The sequence below is a fragment of the Suricata suricatta genome, chromosome 6 (genome assembly GCF_006229205.1).
Source record: "Suricata suricatta isolate VVHF042 chromosome 6, meerkat_22Aug2017_6uvM2_HiC, whole genome shotgun sequence".
In the NCBI taxonomy this organism is placed as follows: Eukaryota; Metazoa; Chordata; class Mammalia; order Carnivora; family Herpestidae; genus Suricata; species Suricata suricatta.
In genome coordinates, this window is record NC_043705.1 from 47,291,256 (window position 1) to 47,304,130 (window position 12,875).

The 12,875-nt window shown below is 40.9% G+C and overlaps 1 protein-coding gene across 3 annotated transcripts in view; it reads left to right on the forward strand.

The window, feature by feature from the left end:
- MAST4 (microtubule associated serine/threonine kinase family member 4) overlaps positions 1 to 12,875 on the forward strand; it is a 169,784-nt gene that overhangs the window by 50,747 nt on the left and 106,162 nt on the right. The gene's annotated exons all lie outside the window — the stretch shown is intronic.

Genomic DNA, 12,875 nt, shown 5'->3' on the forward strand with positions numbered 1-12,875 from the left:
AAACGTTGTGCGAAGATAGGACAGAAGTGAGCTAACTTTAGTAAACTGGGGCTACTTTAGCAAGGGCTCTGCTTTCACAGTCCTCTATGTCCCTTGTCTGCTCCTTTGCTTGGGATCTAGGGAGGACACCTCTCACATGAGGACTTGATGATGTGCGTTAGGTCCATGTCTGAAGAACCTTGCTGGATATGCCATTTCTTGTATTTCTTCAGGCTAAAATACTTAGTTTGTCAAGATGCCCTATTTTGAGGCCATGGGTCTTAACCTCCAACCGAGGAGGTGTTTTCTCCATAAAAGTTGAACTTATGTGTTATTTACAATTGCTCTTACAAACAGTGCTGCTATGACCAGTCTAGAATGTATATTATATGTGTGCGAGAGTTTGTCTGAAGTTTCCACCTGGCAGTGTCATATATAACTTATCTGTTAGACATCTATAACCTTTATAGTTACAATGAAGATTTAAGAGGTGAGACCTTGGCCACAAGTACTAGTTTTTTTTACGTTTATTTACTTATTCTGTGTGTGTGTGTGTGTGTGTGTGAGAGAGAGAGAGAGAGAGAGAGACAGAGACAGAGAATCCCAAACAGGCTCTGTTCTGTTAGCTTAGAGCCCAACATGGGGCTCAAACTCAAAAACTGTTGAGACCATGCCCTACGCTGATATTAAGAGTCAGACACTTAAGAGACTGAGTCACGCAGGTGCCCCTGCGAGTACAAATTATAAGGAAGGTGGAGCCATATTTAAAAAATGATGCAGTGAAGATTGATTGGGATGTTGTGGGGTTTTTTGTTTGTTTTTTTCTGCTTTTTTTTTTTTCTTTTAAGTTATATCCATGATGATGCAAGGAAGACAGAGGTTAATCCCAGCCAGGAAAGTATGGCAGAGTATGAAGGAGCCACTCGATGGAGATGTTGACGGCCAGACAAGACTTGGGCTGGCAGAAGTGGGGCGAGAGAAGGGGAATGACCAGTGTGGCTGCTGTGGGGTGTTGTGTGTGTTTGATTGTAAGAGAATATAAAGGTGGAAAGACAGATGAAAGCCAGAGAGTATAAGGGTTTCTGATTTTGTGTGCCTTCCAAGGACTTCGAGGAGGATCTGTGTTTTGGGAAGCTGTCTTCAGGCTTGTGAAGGATGCTGGGTGGAAAGGATGAGTGATGCAGCCTTCAGTCACTGCGCTCTGGCGGGAACTCTAACCCTGCTGGGCTTTGCGATGATAGTCATTTCCTATTTAAAAGTAGGACTGTGACTCTTTCTCGGAAGGCATTCCTTTGGCTCAGGGGTGCTTCCTAGTGGAGAGGAGTTACCTGGGGCATGTTTGGAGAGAAGAAGCGAGAGAGAGAGAGAGAGAGAGAGAGAGAGAGAGAGAGAGAGAGATGGTTGCCCCTTTGGAATGAAATTTGTTTTACCTTTAGTAACAAGTAGAAGATGGCACAGTGAAAAAGGTGACGCAAGCACTGATAAAATGGCGATCCTGGAGCAAAATCCCTGAAGTCCAGAAATGCCACTTTAGACCACCCTAGAAGGTGTTCTAGACTATTGACAGCAGCGTTGTTTCCAAGTGCTGAACATCGGAAGCAACCTAAATAGCCATCGGTTGGTTGGAAAAATGGATAAATGACTTGTGGCATAGTCATCCCAGAGCCCTGTGCACACAGAAAACAAATGTTTGATAGCTGTGCGTATCCATGTGGATGAAACTCAGAGGGCCGGGCAGAAAAAGCAGAAGTCGCAAAAGAAAATTGGTGAAACCATTCCTGTAAGGTTGGCATGAGGCTACAAAGAATATTTATCCCTAAACAAAATATTCTTTGTCGCCTCATGCCAATATATACACATACACACACCCATGTGTATGTATGCCTGTGTATATTAGACCTTTCTTATAGAAGTCTAAAGGAAAAGATGATAATTTTAAAGGCCACTTTCATGGCCTTTCGTGGCAGTTCCCTCTGGGAAGGTTGAGGAGGATATCATTGGGGGAAGGGTCAACAGTTGGTCATACTGTATTTCCAAAGCTATTTATATTATTACATTTACACCTTGGAGATTTCTATTACATCATTGTCCTAACAGCACTAGGTGACAGAGAGGCAAGCGAGGCCCAATACCTGCTCGGGGGCTGGACTTCTGTCTCTACATTTCCTCCTGCCCAGTGGCCGGCAGTATATACAAGTGCTAAGTATATCACGACTTTTATTTCTGACAGAATTCAATAGCGAAGAAAAAATTGAATCCTACTCCTCTTTGCAATGTTCGTAGTAATTGTACCCTATTTTATGGGCCTGTTGATGGGTCTTTTATTGCTGTGATTTTCTTTAGTGCTAATATTGAGATTAGAAAAAATGTGGTGAAGACTTTAATGATCCTTTTAATTATTTTTCTTTTTCTCCGTGTAGTCTTGGCATGAATTCTTTTCTCTTCAAACATCATTTTAGTATTTAACAAGAGGAGTGGGCAGAGAGAAGCCTGTCTTTCAGGTTTTGAGAGCATTTTTCCTTAGGTTGTAGAGCCAACGGGTTTTTATTTGCTCAGAACAATCTCTGTCAGACTTTTTTTTGTGAGAAGTGGCTTTTACCGCAGAATGGTAGTTTCCTATTTATGTATAATAAGAGAAGAAAATGTAAATTTTTTAAGGTTTATTTATTTATTTTGAGAGAGAAACAGAGAGTGAACACAGGAGGGGCAGAAAGAGGGAGAGACAGGGATGGCTCACCTGGTTAAGCATCCAGTTGCAGCTCAGGTCATGATCTGAGAGAGAGAATCCCAAGCTGGTTCTGGACCCACAGCTCAGAGCCCCACTCAGGGCTCGAACTGTATAAATTGATATGAAAACGGTAAATGCCCCAGGAGAAAAATGAGCAAAAGATGTAAATGGCGTGTCTCAGAAAAAAATTGAAAGATCTCCCCCAAAATATGAAATGATGATTCATGGCAATTGTAAGAGAAATGCGAACCATGGGGTACCTGGGTGGCTCAGTCGGTGAAGGGTCTGACTCTTGGTTTCGGGTCAGGTCATGATCTCGTGGCTTTATGGGTTGGAACCCCACGTCAGGCTCTTTGCTGGTAGTGCAGAGCCTGCTTGGGATTTTCTGTCAACCCTCTCTCTCTGCCCCTCTCTTGCTCTTGCTGTCTCTCTCAAAATAAATAAAGTTTTTAAAAAGTGTTAAAAAAAAAAGAGAGATGTGAATCAGAATAATTAGAATATCATCCACCTAGCATATCGCCAAGAATTTTATGAACTTGGACACTGGACAGAATCCAGTGATGGCTGGGCTGTGGAGAAGCAGGTCTTGCCGCACGATATGTTGATGTGGATGGCTGCAACCACTTTGGTTCGCAGTTTGCATTGTTGGTAAAAACTGCCACTGCATTTACCTGTTGTCCCGGCACATTCATCTCTAAGAATATACAGACAATAACAAGTCTAGCTAGTTGTAAATAGCAAATGGAAAGTTATGTTGTTACCACTGTATCATTTAATGTGTTATTCAGTAGGGGACTGGTTTTGTAGAAAATGACTGAGGCACCGAATCCAGTACCGCATGGTTGTTACAAAGAATGAAATAGAGTTTTATGTTCTGATATTACAGTGATGCCCAAACCTGGGGGCACCTGGGTGGCTCAGTCAGTTAGGCATCTGACTCTTGATTTCAGTTCACATCCTGATCTCATGAACCATGCCTTGCACTGGGCTCTGTCTGGGCGGACCACATGGAGCCAGCTTGGGGTTCTCTCTCTCAAAATAAACAAATACAATAAAACTTTCAGAAAAAAGAATGATGCCCAAGACAGATAAGTGAAAAAATACATCATGTAATTTTCTATGTATTTGGGTGTGTGTTAGACTGCATATATGCATATATACTCAATTTGTATATCATGCATATTCATAGGAAATTTTTGGAAAGAGAAAGGAGAAACTTAGCATTGTTTGTTTCGGGCAATAGGAAGGAAGGGAAATTAGCATATGGTGGTTTTATCATTATATAAGCCAATAAAGAAAACAAAATGAAGCCAATAAGAAAAAACAAAAAACAAAAAAACCTGTCTTAGTTTTCTATTGCTGTGTAATAAATTACCAAAGATTTAGTGGCTTAAAACAATATCCTGTTCTTAATTTATGGTTCCATGGGGCAGAAGTCCAGGTACATTTGACTTGTGTGAGCTCAAGGGATTCTCAAGGTATCATAAGGCCAAAATCAAAGAAAAGTGGCAAATCACAAGCTCCTAGTTTCCAAGGCACCCCGCCTGGTTTTTCTGGATATCGTAAGACCAAAATCACAGTGTCTGTTGGGCTGGGCACTCACTCACCTGGAGACAAGAAAGAGTCTCCTTCCAAGCTCATGCAGGTGTCGGACAGATTGAGATCCCTGAGGGTGTAGGAATGAGAGTCCCATCTCATCTTGACCATCAGCCAGAGGCCGCTTTCCTCCTCTCCAGGTTGCCTTCCTCCTCCTTCAAGCCTATAGTGACACATCCAGGCCTTCTCATGCTGCGGATCTCTCCTGCCCTCAGCCAGAGAGCATTCTTTCTTTGAAAGGCCTTATATGTTGAATAGTGACCCCGGGCTTTTTAGGTTCTAAGAGCAAATGTTGCCCTCTTGTCAAAATACCTAACCTTTTGTGTCGTCAAACTTGTATCCCTGGGGATTTGCAGGTGACTGCTTAGATTCATTTATTCATTTATGTGAATGTGTCTGGAAGGAAAGATGAAAAGGAGTCTCATGTTCCTATTGGATAATGCTAGGAATTCTTAAAGAAGGGAAATTTTCCATGTATATAGATACAGCTATTGATATCAATATTGATATAGTTAGTATGTTGTTAGAAAAAGTTTCATAAATTATTTTATGGTCATATAGGTACCTCATCTCTCAAGGATGAGTCACCATTTTATTTGCTGCTGCTCTGTTCACCAAGCTCCTCTTCAGAGCTCCTCCTAAAGGAAGCCCGTGGGGGTAAAAATAATCAGAGAACTGGAAAGATTATAGGAAAGCAAGAGAGTTGCAAGGAGAAACTTAACAACATGTGAGACCCATTAGGCTAGGCACATGGAGGTTGGGCAGCACAACAGAGCCTCTCACATCCAACTCTTTTTTCTTTCTTTCCTTTTTTTTTTTAATGTTTATTTAATTTGAGAAAGAGAGAGCACAAGCAGGGGAGGGGCAGAGAGAGAAGGAGAATCCCAGGAAGGCTCCACGCTCAGTGCTGAGCTCAGTGCAGGGCTTGATCCCATGTCCTCAGGATCATGTCTTGAACTGAAATCAAGAGTCAGAGGCTCAACCACCTGAGCCACCCAGGCGCCCCACATCCCACACACGTAAAGAAGTCCTTGTGAACGTTGTGGTTCCCATTTCGGTGTCTTCCTTCCTCCCTGCCTCCTGGGGGTGAGAGAGGATCGGCTTAACAAATACAAGTCAGTGCACAAAGTATGGTAGAAAGTACGGGATACCATGTACATTTTTTTCAGGAAAGTTTTTCTTATTTAAGAAAATTGTGAGGACCTTCCTCTTTGGGACTTGTTTGGAGTCTCTTTTTGAGCCCCACATGAGAACTGGTCTCACCACTTGACAGCGTGCTCTCCCTGCGTTTATGCTGGGTCAGTGTTCTCATTCATTAGACGTGACTCTGAATTGGATGGGGTACACGCAGTGGTTTTTGCAGACAGGCATTGCTGATGCAAAGAATTGGGAGTTAAGAGTCTGGCAGTGAAACAGAGACAGCGGGAAAAGCAAACACTGTGGGGGTGCCTGGGTGGTTCAGTCGGTTGAGTATCCGACTTTGGCTCAGGCTCTGATCTTGCAGTTCTTGGGTTTGAGCCCTTCTGGAACCTGCTTCAGATTCTATGTCTCCCTCTCTCTGCCCCTCCCCTGCTCATGCTCTGTCTCTCTCTGTGTCTCAAAGATGAATAAACATTTAAAAAAATTTTTAAATAAAAATTTAAAAAAAGAACACTGAGGTAGGGCTCACAGAAGATGGTCTGGAGTAGATCAGAGGAGTGGGCACTCAGGGGTGCCAGACTTGGGCCTGATGTTGATGAGGAACTTTGTAATAATCTACTTTGCTGAGAATGGGAACCCTAAGCTTGAAAGATGTGTAGCTGGGCATTGAGGGACTTGGTAAAACCTGATATTTTGGCCCTGGGTGCCAACCAGGTCCTTCATCTGCTTACCGGCATCCACATGACTCTGTGCCATTTAAGAAAAGTTATTTTAATATTTATTTATTTTTGAAAGAGAAAGACATAGCACTAGTGGGGGAGAGGCAGAGAGAGAGGGGAAGACACAGAATAAGAAGCAGGCTCCAGGCTCTGAGTTGTCAACACAGAGCCCGACCTGGGGCTTGAATCCACAAATCGTGAGGTCATGACCTGAGCCAAAGCGGAATGTTAGCTGATTGAGTCACCCAGGGGATCCTGTGCCATTTTAAAAATGGTAAAATCTCATAAGAAATTTTGCAGGCCATGTGTCTGTGACTCTGATCTTCCGGCTGTTAATGGTTAAAAAAAAAACAAAAGTGTGTACTCTGATTGTAGCAAAGTGAAACTGATAGTTTGCAGAAAATAGAAATTTCATGAAAAACATGAATCTCCTATAAACTCTACTCAGATAATCGCTGCTAACATTTCATTGCATCTCTTGCCCTTTTTTTCTGTATGTGTATGCATGCATCAGTACATGTATACATGTATGTTCAAACCGTCATGTTCATATGCTGAAACTTTGTATTTTAGTCCACCCTTGGCAACAGTCATGGTATAGTTTTTTAGGTTCTATTAACATAAGCTAAACAAAATATTATTTTTTCCCAATTTTATTGAGATATAATTGACATATAACATAGTATTAGTTTAAGACATCCAACATAATGATTTGATACATGTATATATTGGGAAGTAAGTGTAGTTAATATCCACCATCTCATATAGGTGACACACTTGGCATGTGTGATAAAAACTTTTAAGATTTACTCTTTAATTAACTTTAAATCTACAAGACATTATTGTTAACTATAGTCTCCGTGCTGCACATTACATTCCAGAACTTCTAGTTGGATGTTGGGGCCTTTTGACCACTTTCATCCATTGCACCTACCCAGAGCCCACCGCCACCGCCGCCCCCACCGCCTCTGGCAACCACAAATCTCGTGGCCTTTTTTCTCCTTCGATTTTGTTCTCTTGATGAGTTTTTTAAGACTTCGCTTTGTTGAAAGTCCACCTATTTCTGAGATCATGTAGCATTTAAACTCTGACTTACTTCACTTAATATATTCTCCCCAAGACCCACCCATGGTGATGCACAGGACAGGATTTCTTTCTTTTTCAGTGGCTCATTAGCATTCCTGTTTGTGTATGCCACATTTTCTTTATCCCTTGATCTCTTCCTGGGCACTTCAGTAGTGTCTGTGTTTCAACTATTATAAAGACTGCTGCAGTCAACACGGGCTGCTCATTTTTGAGACGGTGGTTTCATTACCTTTGGATATTTACTGAGAAGCGGAACTGCTGGATCATAGTTATTTGTTTTCAGTTTTTTTAAGAACTTTTATCCTGTTCTTCATAATGGCTGGACCAGTCCACGTTCCTACCAACCGTACCCAAGGTCCCCTCTTTTCTGTATCCTCACCAACACTCATTATCTCTTTTTGATAATGGCCCTTCTAACAGGTGTAACATGAATATCTTGGTATTTGTTTTATTCATCTTTTGTAATATCACTGAGTTTTTTACTAAATGGTGCTTTTTGAATAACATGCGGTTTTTCTCTTATTTTTAATTTTTTGGTGGTCCAGTCTGTCAGTCTTTTTCTTTCCGAGTTCCTCGACTTCTGTTGCCCTTGTGTCTAGTAGAGTTTCATTTTGTTTAACAAGGCTAGTCTTGCTCTGAGAGTTGTCTGCTCTGACCTCACTGTTTCTCCTGCTCTTTTCATGCTTCACGAGTTTTAGTAGCAGTTATGTGTTTCTTTACCTGCTTGTGCTCCTCATCTGTTCTAGAGGGTAATGGTTTTCCTGAAAGGGAGTGGGATTTTGACCAACTAGAGCTTCGCTGAATACACTTAGGTATTTGTCCTCAGCTGCTTGTGGAGCCGAGTTTGTATGTTGTGTACAGAGGGAAGCTGTTCCTGGTGAATTTTAGTGACTGGTGGGAACAACTTAGAAATTAGACATGATGATCTTTAGGTATCAGTGAAAAATGTCTCCTTAGATAAAGTGAGACTAGGGACATTACCCTGAGGGTGAAAGTGCATCTGTTTCACTTATTTTGTGACTTTCATGCAGAAGCCTTTAGCAGGCTTTCCATGTTTGAAAGGGTATTTGCCAAATTGTTTAAATCAGCTTTGTAGATCTTTAATAAAAAAGTTCATTCTACAAGACACTCACCTCCTTTGCCCATATACACATGAAGGTACAAGACAGATGGGCCCCTTGCTTCTTTGTATTTGGGGAATAGGACAGAGCATGATTAGGTGCCCACAGAGTCATAGCAAACTGATCGTTAGCTCTCACAGAAATGGTTTCATGATGCCCCATGTAACCACTGTTTGTTTAAAATGATAGAAACTTTCTTTTTTTTACTCAAGAGGAATCTCTGATATGGTCACTCACTGTCATGTTTCCCTAATGTTAAGCAGACCTCAGTCATACTGACCTAAACTTCTAAAACCTTGTGTTCAGTCCAGAGCATCTGATGTCCTTAGAATTTTATTTTATGGAGGTTAAAATTGGCAAATCATACAGTGAAGTGAAACATCACCTTGGAATCATTGGGTTTTATTAAAATCCTCAAAGGCCCCAAGACCAGATTTCCTAACCTAGTATGTTTGTCCAAGCTATATAATTTCACAATTCATCTGTTCTGTGATTGCAGGCATTTCATAAATCAGTTTCTCTGAATTTTGGAGAACACTGCCTTTCTTATTCCTTGCTGCATTCACAGTTCTGCGTTTTAATTCTTAGCCTTTGTGTAATTTCCAATTGTTGGCTTAAGTAATGACACATACTGCCCTTCCTGCTTAAGGAAAAGTATGATAAAATCAGATGGACTGACGTCAGCCAGTGTACTTTCCTAGTTTTTAGTATTGCTTTGTGTTGAATCACTAATCAGAGGTGTATATCATCATCATCAGTATTTCTTAATGCCTTCGTGCAGACTCTCAGCCCTGTGACTTGACTTTATCCTTCTGTCCTTTGAGAAGACCGTAATGTGCATATACAATCAATTCCTAGTAGTGATATAGTGATTGATACCTTTCAAATGCCCCTCATCTCTAAATGTAGAATTTAATCTCAATGGCCTTTAATTTAGCTTTTTTTTTTTCTCTTCGTCATCATAAATTGAAGCTTTTGAAAGCTCCTTTTTAAATGTAATTTAACCTGTGTTAAGATAGGTGATACTAGTTAGTTTTTAAATTTTATTTATAGAACATGGCAGCCACTCAGGAAAGATGGGACTCTTTCATCCATTGGGGAAAGTTCTTCATTCATTTTTTTTTTTTTTTGGTCATCAGAATTGTATAGCTTTTTTTATGCATTAACTGTGGATTTTCTTTGGTTTGGTTTAGCTGCTAAAGTACCAGTTGGATCTTAATTACCTGTTTTTCAAGTTAGAAGTAATAGTGTTAGTGATACATTGGATGTGGGGGCAGAGGGAGTTGATCAAAGGTGGCGTGTACGTGTCTCCCTGAGAATATGGATGGCCGGAAGGGGCATTTCCTGAGGTGGACGGGATAAAAAGAATAGATTTGAGGTAATGCTGAAAAATTCACTTTGCTGCATATTGGGTTTAAGATGCCCATGATACCTTTAATTGACCTAAAGGAACAATTGTTTTATAGGTCTGAAACTCAGACATTGAGTCTGCCCATAATACAAGTTTGGAAGCTGTTTCATTAACAGTATTTAACACCTTGGGAGGGAATGAACTCAGTGAGGGAGGAAGTTCTGGAAGGAAAAGTGCACAGAACCTGGTGGGGCGGGGGTGCTAAATCCACAGTGCCAAGGTTCAGAGGTTCTGAGAGGGCAAGTCACAGCAGGAAATTGAGAGGCAGCAATCTGAGAGGCAGGAGGCAGAGAGGAGGATGTAGCATGTGAGAGTTGAAGAGAAGACAGAGCTCCCAGGAAGAGGGAGTGGTGGATTTTAACATCATGACCTCAGTTTCTACAAGGCACTTACCAAATGTTTGTTGAAAGAATAAGTAACTTCATAAAGAAAAGCATAGAGCTTCATGTTTCTTTGATGACCTAAAATGCAGCACACTCCAGATAGAAAGTGATATTTGTTTCCTCCTGCAAAGACACAGTCCTCTGAAATACCTAATTACTTACAAAGCCTGACGGGTCTTAGTGCACTGTCTTAGGAGCTTTATTTTGAAAGTAGTTTTAGCACATCTTTCACTTACCTTTTCCATAATATCTGTTTTAACCACTGCTAAAAGCTGAGAGGGAGCTCCTGCTTTTCATAGCTGTTTAATAGTTGGGGCACCTCGGTGCTCAGTCGTTTGAGTGTCTGCCTCTTGGTTTCAGCTCATGTCGTGATCCCAGGGTGGTAGGATCAAGCCCTGCATCAGGCTCTGCACTGAGTGTGAAGCCTGCTTTGAATTTTCTCTCTCTCCCGCTCTGCCCCTCTTGTCTGCTCGTGCACTGACTCTCTCTAAAATAAAATAAAAAAATCTTTCAATTAAAAAAATGAGTTTGGATGCTCAGGTGCTGTGTCACCTCCCAAATCCACAGAGCAGTCAAACGAAGGGAGTGTTTCACCAAAATTAAGGAAATCTGAACTGTAGACTATAGATATTTGAAATCCTTGAAATTATTTTTTCTGTGTGGAAAGAGATTTTTACAAGTTTTAGGAGAGGATTCTTGAGACACAAAAGTCTCAAAATCGCCTGTTTTCTTGAAAGTTTGTGAAGTAAAAAAAAATCATTTTAATTTCAGATTTTATAAATATGATAATGAGAAATTAAAATAATTGGCTTACCAACAGTGTTTCCTTTGGGATTAGACATTTTCAGATTTAAATCTCACACAGTGTGATAATTATATACTTCAGTGTTTTAAAATAGATAAACGACATGTATTACTAGGTCTTCTAAATATCTGGAAGTTGATGTATTCACACTGGCGAACAAAGATTCCTTTTTATCAATCCGTTGAAAAAGAGGAAATTACCTAATGTTTAGGGTTGCTTTCATATCCCCGTATATGTTTAGGTGATCAAATAAATGATCACCTAGAACCTAAAAAGGTGCATTTAAAATCCTTGCTTAAATTACTGCTCTCCTCGCCTTCAGGGTTTTCAGAGCCTGACGGTCTCAGACTGGATAGCTTTGGTGGTTGTCACAGTGACTGTGGTGCTTCTTGAACAGTCTTCACCAGCTTACCCCCGAGTTATCTCTGAGCTGTGTCTATTCAGACTGTCTTCCTCAGCCCATTAGCTAGCTAAGAGTGTCTGGATTTGTGTCGCAGAAAAACATACCGTTCTGTAGAGACCAAAGAGTATGGGACCAGCCGGCTGTCTACATTCAGTGCCAGGGCCCCTGGTAGGAGGTGAGACCCTCAACATGACCTAAGTGGCCTGTACCTATCAGGCAGCCTTAAGTAAGGGAAGTTTGTAAGTCTATGGTTTAAATTTGAGTATCTATGCTAAAGAGCATTTTCTTAAATCGGCCCAGTAATGCCATCTATGTCTTTGAACTTACTCACTCTGGCATAATTACAATTTCTGCTTTCATGATGCTTTAATGCAGATTTTTGTATTTGTTGCAGCAATGTGTGAGTCCTCCTCTGGAAAGCTATGCAAATTGCAGGCTTTTCAAGTTCTAAGCTTTTATGTTAGGGGTAACCGGGGTAATTATAGAGCTTGTCATAAAATGTTAAGGTGTACATACACTGTGGCAAGCATCACCAGTTTAGAGGGGTCAGCTGTGGTGAAGACGAGCCCGTCACCACTCTTGCATTGGAGTTGATAGCAGATTCAGTACGTCTACACTAGGGAAGAGAATGGCGGAGAAAATTTAGAAGAACATGCATAACCCACAAGTCATGCAGTGTTCAGGAAAAGAACCGCTCAGAATTAGCTGCTTAACATTTTGGGGATTTGTCTGGTATGTTTATTTTATATGTGTACATCTGTTGTAACATTGATGACACTTTTGTATATGTAAATTTGTGCATAAAATATAAACTTAGATATATATGCACATACATTTGTGTATACGTGTGTAAGTAAGGGATCATAGATACAATTTGGCGTGTAGATCATCTTTCTTTTCTTGCTTTGAGATTTTCACATAATATTAAATGTCTTTTTTTTTTCAAATACTTGGTTTTAAAAAGTACAAAATATTCCATTTTGTGAATATGCCATGGTTACCTTCCCCTAGTAAATATTTTGGCTCTTTTCCTGTTTTTTGTTCTTAAAAGAAAGTTGTAGTGAATAACGTGACGTGTAAATCATTGTGATCAAGTCTGATTAGTTTCTCAGCGCAGTCTGGGAGGGTATTCCTTTAAGTGCTGGCCTGCTATTGTCTTGTGTTTGCGTGGTCGGGCCCTTCGTTATTGTCTGCTGTGGCTTTCTGAGGCCCTAGAGTCAGAGATTGTGTCCACAGGAAACGCTCTTTAATGCTTGCTGCAAATGACTTTAAATAAGCATCAAGAATGTGTTGTGTAGGCACAAAAATAACTTTATATGCATCTCAGTAACATCTCAAGTGTGTTCCCTCTTGGTGAAACAATAGCTAGTTCTGTCGAACTTCCAGGAACTCCGTGCCCGGTGACATCATGGTGGCCTGGTAGTTAGTGAAGTAAAGGAAGCAGGAACCATAGCACAGGGCTGCAGACCCTTCACACTTCACGCTGTGACCCTGCTTCCCCAGA